We start from the raw sequence: 13,229 nt of genomic DNA, 5'->3' as shown, positions 1-13,229 counted from the left end.
TTGCAATGTTCAAAAACTCCACAGTTGATCAAAAATAGAACTGATCAGAAAACATTAACCCATCTGCAGGATCAAGATCATGAGCTCAAAAAATAAAAAATACAGAATCTAAGAAAAAGCAAGAGTGCCAAAAAAGATGACTGGCCAGTAATTAGTAAATACCATATAATGTACTTTTTGTTTGGATCTAGTTTGAGTTCAGGTAAAAAGACACTTTTACTCCTTTTTATCTGTCTCCTGCTGAGTGCTGCAGGATTCTTTTATTTGCATATCAACTTAAGTCCTGGCTGAGGACTTGAAAACTGTAAAGGCTGGAGTTCTGAGCAGAAACCTCATGCCTAAGGCATTTTAGCTATAAGTCATAATTTCCAGGTTTGAATGTTGAAAATTATGATGCAAGTTTAAGATGTAATTCTCAAAATTTTATATCTTTATGTTTTTCTACACTAGAAAATCTTGAGTCCCTTAGCCTCACCACAAAAAACTGAAAATATGATCATTTTTTGATAATATTAAAGCCACCATCATAAGAAGTTTCTCTAGGATCATTAAGCCACTTTCTTTGTTCTGAAGTTTCTAAAGTAGTAGTAAGCTACATTAAATTTCTTGAAAAAAATTTTAAAAACAACCACAGACTACCATTTGTATCCCAAATTAAGCTTTAAAAATTTCCAAGACTGTTGCTAATTAATGTCATTTCACTAAGCCAGACCAACGTTTTAATTTAGCACGTTTTTTAAAAAATCTTACACATTGAAGGGAACAGATATCATATCATAATTTATTATCTTTGCCCAAGTAAATGCACTGGTATATCTAGTGAAATTTTCTCAGGCTACCTAGTTCAAAATTAAAACTCTTTAATTATTTTTTTATCCGAAGTATTTAAGTTTTCTAGCATCAGCTATCTTAAATCAAACTAAACTCTTGTTTAAACCCAACTTTTATCTGTAAGATAGTGCAATGCTTTAGAAACCCATTCAGATACCAGATTGTTACAATTAAAAATATCATCTTTTAAATACAATTTCAGCCAAGATCATCCCCAAGAAACAATCTAAAATATCAACATATTACTGCATTCATGGTCCCTTTTGTTAAGTAAACAGAGGTGGAGCAATCCTTAAAGTGCAGGTAAGGAATAAGGGAGTTCCCCACATCAAAATGGCTCTGGCACCTGCTGGGAGTCCCTTAGCCTCACCATTTACTTACAGGATTAGTCCTTCTGGTGGTTTGACCCCAGGCACCAGGCATATTCTATATCTCCCACCTTTTCAGTAGTCAGCTTCCAAAAAATTCATCCTCTACTTGCAATTGTTTTGAGTGCTAGGCTTCCCCAAGAGGGCAGAGTGTGGTTCATTGAAAGTCCCCACTGGTGTGTCAAAATTTATGACTGAAGGTTTGGTTCCCATCCCCAAAGCCAATTAATAACAATTTAATAATGAGGATAGGGTTTTCAGAAAAGTTTAAGCGAGATATCAATGTTCTTAGACCCCAGGCATTTCCTTCTGCAGTGGGCATGCTCAAGCCAACTATGGGAAGAAAAGAAATCACTGCTTCCCTAATCTCGCTTAACAAAGAGAAGAAAAGTTTATCAAAGTTCTTTAAAACACAGCTAAGAGAGGTGTAAAAGATGAGAACGGAAAAGCTGGTGGTTCTATTGACTTTTGGTCCCTCACAGAAGAAGCTTTAGGTTAAATTTTAGCTAAAGTTATTTCCACACATCTAAGGCAGGTTGGAACTCGGGACTCTGCATCGGTCCAAACAATGCCATCACATTTAACAGAAACACAGACAAAAAGACACACAAAGACCATCATGCAGCTCCCGTTTGTTCACAACCCCAAGATCAACAATCTTGTGACTCAGGGAGAATGGAGGGAAGAGGGGGAGGAGCAGAAGGTTTGAGTTATAGGATTGTGGGCAAAGGGGTCAGATTGGAGGCAGCGACCAGGAAAGGCTTCAGGGACAGAGGCATGGAATGGCTTTGTCCCATAATGAGAGTTACTCAAACAGAGACAAGGACAAAACAAACGTAACACAAACACGGGCACACAGTTAACGTTTAACACGAGTTCAGAAGTAAAGATTAGAACCCAGTAACTGGCATAACCTGATGAGTTACACCACAAAGACAGACAGTGAATTCAACCTGAGAGAAAAAAGTAGCCAGCAAGACCTGATGGGTTTGCAACAGAGTCACTTAATGAGGGCTCATCTGTCCCTCCTCACCTAATGAGGTCACTTCCATATCTCCTCACCTAATGAGATCACATCTGTCCCTCCCCGAGTCCTTCAAGGTGTCCATTGCAAGAACGTGGCCGGTGGCTTTAGGACACGTTTGTCCACCACTGCCAGGGGGAACTTACACCCTCTGCTGGCAGCCACTCTGCCAACCTAAACCGAAAACCGAAAAACCAAACCTGAACAAAAAGCTCTGAGTGATCACAAGGAAAAATGGAAAGAGGCGCCTTTCTTACCCTCAGAGGGGTCCGTTGGGATCTCCTTGTTCGGTGCTGCACGATTCCCGGCCAACTCACCAAAATTAAGGGTTCAGCGAATGTCGGAGGAAGAGACCACCAAGAGACCGCGGATCATGCAACAGCAAAAAGCATTTATTGAGTTCCAATCCATCATGCTGGGGCTCCGTGCTCACTCAAGAAGGGAGAGCAGCCCAGAGCCACAAGCAGGAGTTGAGCAGTGCTTAAGTACACTTTTTGGGGAGGGCGGGACTTTACATACATCACAGTCTCTTTTAAAAAATCATCATACACCACGGGAAAATCAAACAACAATTCCAAAGATGATTAGCTCATTCTTTGGTGGGAACAGGTCTGGCAGGAGTGATAGGTCAGTTCTAAAGTGGGGTACACATTGAAACTGATTGGTTTAGGCCCTGTGATGCCTATGTGCCAGGCCACAAAGGGTACTAGGTTATTAAACAATCAGGCAGTCAGGGGAAAATTTACTGGGCAGTCCGGGAATTGTCCTACAAGCTACAGGAATTTCAGGTTTTGTGTATAGCATAGGAACATAACAATACCTGGTCCTTTACATTTTAACTCAGACCTTGCAGCTTAGAAACTTTGCAACACCCAGTCTTTTAAACTTTAAATTTTACACATTAATTTCAATTTCTTTTACACTTACAGATTACTTCTGGTTCACAACAAGGGTGTCAAAGCCACCCTGACTTTAGGCAAATGAGGGGCAAGGGAGCTTATTTTGGACACTGTTTTTGGCTGTGCCCCTCATGGCAACCTCCAGCCAGATGTTATGATGAGTGACTTTATGGAAGAAGATGAGTGCCATGTAGGAGTCTTGTGGTTTTAATTGTGGTCATTTGTGTGGCGGTTGAAAGAGATGACTGGGTCCACATGGGCTTGAACTCTGCTGTGATTCCTCTTAGAGACTGAGTTCTGGAACTGACCTCAGAAAAGTATTGCCATGAATTGTGTTGGGAAAACAGGAGGCCACGCATGAGCATCGCCCTTGGAAACTGAGATATAGGCCCAAGATGGCTTTCCACAGAGCACTGAGAATCTCAGCCAGGATATCACATTATTTTTTTGTGAAAGACTTGGCAGCCATAGTTGAGAGTCAAAACACACATGAACCTCACATTCAAGACCTCAATGGGCCTGGCTTCATGTGACCTTTTGGCCACTCTTTGGGAAGCCTTGCCTTAAAGAGTTCTGCAGAGCTTTCATTGAAATCAGCTTCCTCACCATGTAATGGTTCCTGAATGAATTGATACCCACAGTGCCTCCAACTTCATCCTTGAAAAATGGCTAGATAAATACCATGAATTTTTTTGAAATTTTCATGACCAGGTGGCCCTGGAGAACCTTTGGATGTTCTATTGCTGATCATGAGTGTACCAGACAGTGCCTTGATTGACTGGGTTTCATGAAAATGTTGTAGAACAGAGATGCTAGTGAGTTGGAGCCTCCTGAGTAGTGGGTGTAGAGCAGTGGACTATAGGTTTCTGAATAAATACCTGTGGTTTTACCACGTGGATCTGCCATTGGCTTCAAAAGACTTGTGACTGACATGGTGCAGGCCACAGATCCTTATATGTATAGGCATCTTGTTATATTGAGAGGTTTCAGGGCAATGTTCAGAATCCGGTTGCTATAGTCAAGGGGGAAAGCTATGTGGGATAGACCCCTGTTTTGAACATTCTCCTGGAGACCCTGACCAACCACACGTGACAGAACTCCCTCCAGCACTGTGTCCTTGTTGAACTACTTGTATTTCATTAAGCCAATACCAAACTCCCAGTGCCACAGTAAGAAACACCACGAAAATGGAGGATGATGACCAAATGGTTTCACAGACCACAAGGGGAGACACTTAACTACCAGTGACCACAGTTTACCTACAAAGGGAGAATTCAGAACTCCTTCCTCATGTTCATTAGAAAATAAGGAACCATTTTCTCCAGGTCACATAGATGCAGATCCAGATTTGATGGTGTCACTACAAAAGAAGCTAAATCTTCTGACAACTACATATATTTCATGTGCCCAACCTCAGAGGAAGTTTCTCAAGAAGTCTTTAGGCCAGCAGAGCTCCATGTTTGTGCAGTTTTTAACCTCTCCCTTACTTTTGGAAACTGTTCTAACACATCGAATGTTGTGAACTCCTGAGCATTTTCAGTTCCACATATGTAATCACAGGTTTTCGAACTCCTCACCACCAATTGGGTCTCACTTGGAGTGAAGTTAATGTCAAGGAATTGTTCTGGATGAGAGTGGCAAGATTTTTGTGTAGCACATACTTGCATACACATTAGATTCATTTTCCTATTTTCCATTTTAAATACTGATCCCTGACACTAACACATACCCGACTAGAATCTGAAAACTAATAATAATATGATGGATAAAAAGAAACCTAACCAAAAAGAAATACAGGCCTTTCATAGGAGGCATGGTGTATACTTTGATTTGCCTTCTGCTTAATCAAGGGTATGTGTTATAAATCTTGTCAAATTTTCTTTGTAATATTTCTCCATGAGATATATATATATATATTTTTTTTTCCTCAAAACATGAAACATATGTGTATTATTAAACACTCCCTAAATTCATTCATGTTCCTGTATGTGGATTTATTATCAACTTTTCACAAGATTATTCTCAGAAATATTCAACCACCTGAAATACATATTTCTTTCCTAGTACTGAAAACTAACTTCAATGAATGGTGCTTACAAATCCTAATATTTCTACAGTAACTGACCCAGTTTAACATCAATGCAAGTAGATTCCTATGGGACATGATGTGTATTTTGAAGTTCATTTTTATTCAACACTGGCACATTACTATTTCTTCAGTTTATGGAAATCATAGGATATATCTTACATCCACAAGTACACAAATTTATAGACATTTGGCTCAATTTCAATCACTTTCTCCTTGAGAACACATATATTACTCCATGTTTCTTTGTGGTCTATTCACTAGACTTCTTTCTAAACACATTATTTTCGATTCCATAATCATTTTTGAAGCAAAACTCACACTCTTCATGATAAACCGTAACCCTAATATTACCATTAGATATATAACTGGTTGGAATGAATGTATGTATATCAATATAAGATTTGCTATATATTTTCAGATATCAATTCAATCCATTATTTAAAGTTGGAAATAGTTATATAATTTATTCACAATATTGTCTATTCATGCATCATCTCTAGATTCATCAACACAGGTTACAACAATTTGTATCCTCAGTACTAATTTATAAGTTTTCAAAATTTTGCTCCCCAAAATGGTGGAAGAAATACTCATGTCACCTGATGTACATATACATTTTATCACAGTAATATAATGGACACAGTATTGATAAATAAGAATGATACCCTTTTACTTAAATATGTTTATTTGATTTTCACTGTAAGATGTTAATTCTGGAAGACTTGAGAATTAAGAAAGATTTTGTCTATATTATTTCAAACAGGCTAATCAAAGTACTTTTAAATATATATATATATATATATATATATATATATATATATATATACACATATATATATATATAACATATGTAATACATATGCATGAATATAGATAATATGTATAATTAATGTATTGTAATATATCTATGAGGTGATTATAATTTTTAAATTTTCTCAAGAAAAAAGAATGACTATAAAAAACTGTCTTAAATGCAAATTTCATAGCATACTACTGTTTGTAATGACATGAGAGAAAAATACATATGGAGGGATAATGAAAAAGGAAGAGAAAGAAGGAAGAAAATGAGGAAAAAAGTGAGAAAAGAAGAGGGAGAGGAGTGTTCGATGATAAGATAAAAGTGGAGGGGCTGGGTTTGTGGCTCAGTGGTATCATGCTTGTCTACCATTTGTGAGGCACTGGGTTATATTCTCAGCACCAGATACAAATAAATAAAATGAAGGTCTATCACAAACTGAAAAAATAAAAAATGAAAAACTAGAAATATTACCATAATTCCAAGGTTTTATGAATGTTAAATAAAAAAAATGTTATATAGCCTTATGTAATTTCTACACTCCCCAAAGTAGTCATTTAATGTTAGATAATTAATGCTATAACTGAAAATCCATTGCTCTTCCCTCTACCTTCTGTGGCATGCTAGTGCTAAAATAAATTGTATTATAACACCAAAAAAAATTCTAATATTTCTACAGTAACTGACCCAGTTTAACATCAATGCAAGAATATTCCTATGGGATATAATGTGTATTTTGACGTTCATTTTTATTCAACACTGGTATATTACTATTTCTCCAGTTTATGCACATAATAGGATGCATATTTCATCCACAATTTAGATAATTTATAATTTTTTACTTTCAATCACTTCCTGCTACAGAACACATGTATTCCTCCATGTTTCTTGACTGCTCTTTTCATGAGACTTTTTTCCAAACACATTATTTTCGATTTCCATTATCACTTTTGAAGCAAAACTCACACACCCGTCATGATAAACCATAACCCTAATATTACCATTACATGTATAAGTGGTGGGAAAGAATGATTGTATATCAATATAAGATTTCTTACTTAGTTAAAGGTATCCATTCAATCCATTATTTAAAGTGGAACCAGTTATATTATTTGGTCACAGTATGGTCTATTCATGCATTACCTCTATATTGATAGACACAGGGTCCACCTCTTTGTACACCCAATACTAATTTATACGTCTTCAAAATATTGCTCCCAGAAATGGTGGAAGAAATACTCATGTCAACTGATTCTACATATGCATGTTATCATAGTAATATTCAGGACACAAAATGCAAAAGTCACACGTATGATTGTACCAAAGCCTAAAAGGGAACTGAACATGGATTACTAAAAACATCCATGTCCAGGTTGCCTAATGCTCTCAAATGTCAATCCTATTGGTGACTACATATTTGTTTCTTCCTGAGATTATATATTCAATCTCAAAACTGTTGAAAATGTCTATTTTTTTTTACTCACTTTATACTTTGCCTGATTTCCTAATGTTTCTGTTGTTATCTGCTTTCCTACATATTTTCCCCAGTTCAACATTGTGACTGACCCTTCAAATGTGCTGACATTGACATTCACTCTCTAACCGAAACCCTATTGCTAATGAACTTTGGTCCAAATCCTATACTCACTCTTCTTCCAAAGCATACTGACTATCTTCCTGATTCTATCGACTATCCCTTTTTGAGTGGATGTTCTCTTCTACATTCAATCATCTAAGGTACAATGTCATATGCCATTGTTTATCGATTTATCTGAGATATGTATGCAGAACGTAATTCAATGCTATGTATCCCAATCAATTGCCCAATGCACTTCTGAGCTTCAAATCTTACTTAGATTTCTGTTTTTATACTTATATTTCACCTATATATCCATGTTAAGTAAAATGAATATTTTTGGATCTGTAGATGATATATATTTCATCATGAATTTTCTACTCACCTGATATACATATATATTTATCTCAGTAATATTCCAGACACAAAATACAAGGGTCACACTTATGATTGTACCAAAGCCTAAATTGAATGTGACCATGTATTACTAACATCATCCATGTCCTTGTTCCCTAACACTCTCAAATATCATTGCTATTGGTGACTACATATTTGTTTCTTCCTAACATTATATATTCAACCTCAACCCTGTTAAAAATGTATTTTCCTATCACACACTTTGAACTTTGCCTGATTTCCTAATGTCTCTATTGATAAATGCTTTCCTACACCTTTTCTCCAGTTCATCATTGTGAATGACTCTTCACATGTGCTGACATTGACATTCACTCTCTCACTGAATCCCTATTGCTAAAGAACTTTTGGTCCAAATGCTTTACTCAGTCTTCTTTTGAAACCTACCAACTATCTTCCTTATCCTACCAACTATCCCAGTTTGAGTGGATGTTCTCTTCTATATTCAATGATCCAAGGTACAAGTTCCTATTACCATGATTATCTATTTAACTGAAACATCTGTGCAGAATGTAATTCAAAGCTATGTATACCAATCAAGTGCCCAATGACCTTCTGGGCTTCCAATCGTTCCTAGATTTCTGTTTTCATACTTATATTTCACCTCTATAGTCTTATAAATATCGCAGGTTCCCAATAACATTATTCATACAGCAGAACAATTCCTAACCCAAATCGAACATGTTATTAACCCTAACCATACACTGTTCCCTCAATCTAACTTTACAGAAGAGCAGGGAAAGAGTTGGTCTTACAATACAGGAATTTAGGGGATCTTCCACCTGCTGAGAACCTCAAACGTCCATGCAGAAATGATCCCTGTAGAAGATGTAGGCAGCTATGAAAGACCTGAAAGAGTAAGAGTCACCTTCCATGGCCAACGACCTGGTCAGGATGAAGGGATGTGTCTGAATCTGCCTCTCTCTTCTTAGTGTAGAGAAGATGGACCAAAACAGGCCAGTGTGGAGAGCTGTTCTGGAGTGCCTATGGATGATATACCATTCTAACTTGTGAAAGTGTCACAGGAACTAGGGGCAGCCTCCATCTAATGGGGCCTTTGGAAGCAACTATTAGGACAATGTGTTTGCCAAGGCAGTGACCTCATTCAGTTCCTGAAGGAAGTGACCTCACGTCATTTCCTTGGTGTTCGAAATCTCTGAACATGTGGTCCAGGAAGCCAGGCAACCACAGCCAGTTTCTTTGAACTAAGGTGAGTGATTTGGTGTACATTATCTACTGACATAGTTAGAGCTGTGAATATAGGAGTTTTTACTGAAGGATTTAGAAATTCCACTTGGAGGCCTTCAGGGTTAAAAGTTATTTTGGCCTGGAGCTTGCTGAGCAGAACTCTGCCCATCAATGGGGCCGGGCATTCTGGAATTACTAGGAAGAAGTGATGGATTTTTCCTTTCCCCTGGTCCCAGGTCCTCTTAGTTGTCCAAGCCCGATATTTACTGCAATTAGCCCCTTGAATTAGAGACCTTTTATTTGATAGAGGGCAAAATGGGGCCTTAATGGCTGAGTATATTGCCCCTGTATCCACTTCAATGTTTACTGGGGTGCCCTCCACTTCAAAAGTTAACCTGAGCTCGGGGAGGGGATCTGATCCCCAACTTTCTTAGTCATCCTCCAGAGTCAGAATGGCTGGCTGGCGTGGCTGTCTCTTTCTAGGGCTCTCTTTGGCCCAGTGTCCTTTTTCTTTACAGTAGGCACATTGATCTGAGGCCAGGGGTGGCCTCTAGTTTGGGCCCAGGTATCCCTTCCTGTCTCCATGTTTCTTATTTCTGGCCTATATGTTGTTGTGACCAGGACCTTAGTCAATTCCTTAGTCTGTCTTTTGTTTCTTTTATCCTCCCTTTGCTTCCTTATCTTCTTCAGTTTCTCTCGTATAGTATACCTTTTTGACTTCGCTGACTAAATCTCTCAAAGTCATATCTTGTAATCCCTCTAAGTGTTTTAAATTTCTTTAAATATCCAGGGCAGCTTGCCCAATAAAGGCCATCATGACAGATGCCTTTTGAGCCTCTGCCTGAGTATCAAAAGGAGTATATCTCCTATATGCCTCCATAATTCTCCCTAGAAACATAGAGGGAGATACGTCAGGCCCTTGAATAAACTCTATTACCTTGGCCAAATTAGTTGGTCACCTAGAGCCACTAAGATAACCGCTATTAGAGCCCGGAGATAAGTGAACAGATGCTCCCTACCTTCAAAGGTATTGGGGTCCCTGTTTCATCGATTCTAGGGAAAGCCGGGTTGAATATGTTGGGAAGTTGTGTCAGTCACCCACCTGGTCTGAGGATATTATTTTCTAGCTTCCAGGAGGATTCTCTTTTGTTCCTCTGTCATGAAGAGAGTCCCTAGGTGTTGTTGGCAGTTATTCCAAGTAGGCTGGTGTGAAAACATCTATGAATCAACCACACCTGAGAGACGAGTGGGGTCCTCGGTAAAAGGGGGATTGTTATTTTTCCAGTTATATAGGTCTGAAGAGGAGAAAGGCCAATACTGGTAGGCTTGCATTTTTTCCCCATGACCATCATCAATCATTGGCACATAGGGACGGAGGGGGAGCATCACGGGAGTTCCAGGGTTTTCAATCATTCATTGCCGGTGAGTTCCTTTAGCCGGGCCAGGTTCCTCCAGGGGAGGAGGGGCTGTGTGTGCCACGGGGGAGTTTTCTGGAGGGTGCTGGGCTGGCTTAGCTTCCTCCAATGGCGGAGAGGCTGAGTCAGCAGCAGGGGAATCACTTAGAGGGTGTTGGGGGTTGGGAGACCAGGGCAAGGGATAAGGAGAGGGATGAGAGTCCAGTATAGTTAAATCTTGTGACTTAGGCAGAAAAGAGGGTGGAGGAGGAGGAGGAGCAGAGGGTTTGAGAGATCGTGGGGGAAAGATTAGGAGCGGGGGCAGGGGCAAAGAAAGGCTTCACCCATGGAGGAGATTTGCAGAGGTAATGCCGGGTTAAGATATATGGCTTTTGATCTGGATGGCTATGTGGCCCTTCCTGAAAGACAATATCTCTGACTTAAATCGCTTATTCCATAAACTCTACCCTCATACTATTTATAGGAACCCTGTCAATTATACTAGGAGGCTGAGGAGGGCTTAACCAAACCCAACTACGAAAAATCTTAGCATATTCATCAATCGCCCATATAGGATGAATAATAGTAATCGTTACATATAACCCAACCTTAACAACATTTAACCTAATCATCTATATCCTACTAACCATCAACATGTTTATACTTCTTTATTATTATAAAAATTCTACTACTGCCTCCCTATCAAATCTATGAAATAAGTTCCCCCTTTTAACTCCCATAATTTTAATTGTATTAATGTCGCTAGGAGGGCTACCCCCCCTAACAGGATTTGCGCCAAAATGAATTATTCTCAAAGAACTTATCTCAAACAACAATATTATTCTCTCCACATTAATAGCAATGCATGAGCAGTAACGATAACATTGTAGATTTGATCATCGCCTAATAGAGCTCCGGGTTGACCCAGCTCAGCTTGGATTAGCAGACTAAGTGCAGTTCCTACTATACCAGCTCAGGCGCCAAATAGAAGGTAAAGTGTACCAATATCTTTATGATTAGTTGAGAAGAATCAACGGTTGATGAACATAGGTAGGTGGTAAAATGGCTGAGTAAGCATTAGACTGTAAATCTAAAGACAGAGGTTGAATCCTTTTTTTACCAAGTCCTGAGGTGAATGAGTCATATTGAATTGCAAATTCAAAGGAGCAGCTTCAACTCTGCCGGGGCTTCTCCCGCCTTTTTTTCTTACGGCGGGAGAAGTAGATTGAAGCCAGTTGAGTAGGGCGTTTAGCTGTTAACTAAGATCTTGTGGGTTTAAATCCCATCAGTCTAGGGATAAAGGGCTTAGCTTAATTAAAGTAATTGGTTTGCATTCAATTGATGTAAGATAGAGTCTTGCAGTCCTTAATGCAGGAATTAAGTATTGGGTACTTGCTTAGGACTTTGAAGGTCCTTGGTCTGGATTAACCTAAATTCCTAGTTTAGTAGTGTGAGGAGGGGTATTAATGGAAGAGAAAGGGTGGAAGTGATGATAAAGTTTGGTAGGAGAGGTATGGGTTTTGTGTTTTCGAATTGTCATTTTATTTTTGTGTTGTTAAATGATGGAAATAGGGTTAGGGATGTTGAATAAATAAGTCGTGTGTAAAAGTATAAATTTAGGTGTGCTAGTATTGCTATTAATGTGGAGAGAATAATATTGTTGTTTGAGATAAGTTCTTTGAGAATAATTCATTTTGGCGCAAATCCTGTTAGGGGGGGTAGCCCTCCTAGCGACATTAATACAATTAAAATTATGGGAGTTAAAAGGGGGAACTTATTTCATAGATTTGATAGGGAGGCAGTAGTAGAATTTTTATAATAATAAAGAAGTATAAACATGTTGATGGTTAGTAGGATATAGATGATTAGGTTAAATGTTGTTAAGGTTGGGTTATATGTAACGATTACTATTATTCATCCTATATGGGCGATTGATGAATATGCTAAGATTTTTCGTAGTTGGGTTTGGATAAGAACTCCTCAGCCTCCAAGTATAATTGACAGGGTTCCTATAAATAGTATGAGGGTAGAGTTTATGGAATAAGCGATTTGGTAAATGATGGAGATTGGAGCGATTTTTTGTCATGTTAACATGATTAGGCCTGATTTAAGTGGGATTCCTTGGGTTACTTCTGGTACTCATAGGTGAAATGGGGCGAGTCCTATCTTTATTGAGAGTGCAATTGTAAATATGAATGATGAAATTTGATTGTGTGGGTTGGATAGGGTTCATTGACCTAAGTTTATGAAGTTAATTATTGTGCCTATTATTAGGATTATTGATGCAGTGGCTTGAATAAGAAAATATTTACATGCAGCTTCTGTGGATCGAGGGTTTCCTTTGTTAATCAGAATAGGGATAATAGCTAGCATGCTTATTTCTAAGCCTACTCAAGTTAGGAATCAATGCGAACTAAAAAGTGTAATTATGGTTCCAGAAAAGAGAGTGAAATAGATTGTTGAGGAGGTTAGGGGATTAATTAGTACGGGAAGGATATAAACCAACATTTTCGGGGTATGGGCCCGATAGCTTATTTAGCTGACCTTACTGTTTAGGATGTGGTGTAAAAGGTAGCACGAAGAATTTTGAATTCTTAGGATTAGGTTCAATTCCTATAGTTCTAGAAATAAGAGGGTTTAAACCTCTATT

At 38.4% G+C, this 13,229-nt stretch overlaps 1 pseudogene; it reads right to left on the bottom strand.

Annotated features, from left to right (window-relative positions):
• Window positions 1–12,013: 12,013 nt before the first annotated feature.
• On the bottom strand, window positions 12,014–12,967 carry LOC143640346 (NADH-ubiquinone oxidoreductase chain 2 pseudogene; annotated as a pseudogene).
• Window positions 12,968–13,229: the final 262 nt, after the last annotated feature.

Source organism: Callospermophilus lateralis, unplaced genomic scaffold (assembly GCF_048772815.1).
Source record: "Callospermophilus lateralis isolate mCalLat2 unplaced genomic scaffold, mCalLat2.hap1 Scaffold_189, whole genome shotgun sequence".
In the NCBI taxonomy this organism is placed as follows: Eukaryota; Metazoa; Chordata; class Mammalia; order Rodentia; family Sciuridae; genus Callospermophilus; species Callospermophilus lateralis.
This window is presented reverse-complemented; position numbering and strand designations above follow the sequence as displayed.